The sequence below is a fragment of the Morone saxatilis genome, unplaced genomic scaffold, assembly GCF_004916995.1.
Source record: "Morone saxatilis isolate NCDOM2014 unplaced genomic scaffold, NCSU_SB_2.0 Contig12, whole genome shotgun sequence".
Classification (NCBI taxonomy): Eukaryota; Metazoa; Chordata; class Actinopteri; family Moronidae; genus Morone; species Morone saxatilis.
Window position 1 is genome coordinate 16,695,756 of NW_023339674.1, and position 1,257 is coordinate 16,697,012.

The 1,257-nt window shown below is 32.7% G+C and overlaps 1 protein-coding gene across 1 annotated transcript in view; it reads left to right on the forward strand.

The window, feature by feature from the left end:
* Positions 1 to 975, forward strand: part of si:dkeyp-82a1.6 (torsin-1A-interacting protein 2) — a gene marked incomplete in the record, with an annotated part of 3,898 nt that extends 2,923 nt beyond the window's left edge. Inside the window, 1 exon segment of the mRNA XM_035653156.1 lies at positions 1 to 975.
* Between the last annotated feature and the right edge of the window lie 282 nt (positions 976 to 1,257).

A 1,257-nucleotide genomic window follows, 5' to 3' on the forward strand; every position in this document is an offset into this window, starting at 1 on the left:
TAAGCTCTCTCTGTCAGAGCGATTGTGTTCAAGCTGTAAGTTCAATGTTGATGATTCAGTTTTACTGCTCACGAGATGTCCAGCACTGAGTTTTTACATATTGTGTAAAGGTTTTGCTTAAGGATGTAACAGGGTTGTTTCACCAGTATGCAACATACCGTTTAACTGATTGGTTTTCTCCCAGTTCTGTATCATAAATCTCGATCGGCAGCACTTTGTTCAACAGCTTTTTTCATTTTCTGTTGAAGTCTTTGTTTTAGGTGTGAAAGATATATTTCTTGTTCTGTATCAAATGTCCCAGACAACCAATGGCTTTCTTTTATATTTCTGTTCATTGTCCCCATGGAGATATATGTCCCTTCTTTTAAATCTCTTGTGTACACGATTGGTTTGATTTTTGCACTAAAAATGTTTGATTTTGCTTTAACTATCCAACTTATCAAAAGTACTGGCTTTTATTAAGATAAATATTTTATATTCTTTGTTTTTTTTTCTGAATGTGTATATTTGTGATATGGTGTCTTTTTCCCAGACTGAAGTATTTTTTGATAGCTGTGTATATATTGGATATAAAAAGGTTAGTTCTTTGTACTTATTGTCAAGAAACCACTGAAATGTACTTAAATTGTTCTCAACCTAGAAACATACAGCATCTATCACTAAGTGATTTGTGTTTCTAAAAATATTTTGACAAAATATTAGTCATTAAGCCACAAACTGTGCCTTACACTCATATAGAGAAGATTAGACTGTATTTGGAAAAAGTACCAAAACATTTGCGTACTGTATCTTAGCAACATCACAACCCAAACAAGGTTTCTTGTAAATAGATTTGTACAAATTTAAATTTCAACATACAGGAAAGTGTTCTCTCCTGTGATACAGCTCGTTCCCTTTTATTTTACTGTTCATGAATTTAGTTTTGCTCGTATGAATATGTGTACATTTTCAATAAAGATTATTTTGATAACTGGAGTTAATCATCAAGCCCACAGTTATGCTTCCTCTGTTTGTGCTCAGTTTCTAGAACAGTGGTGGAGAAAAGTCTCCCTCTAGTGACGTTTGACTTTATTGATAAGTAATGTTATGGTGACAGTGGAGTTGCCACAACACCTTAAGTGTACAGTATCCAGGCCTGAAACCAGGAAGTTAAATATAATAATATAATAAATGTACAATAAGGCAGAAGTTTAATCATTAACTAAGCAGTTAAGATGAAGGACTTTGTACCAATTAACTATTTTTATTGGATTAAAA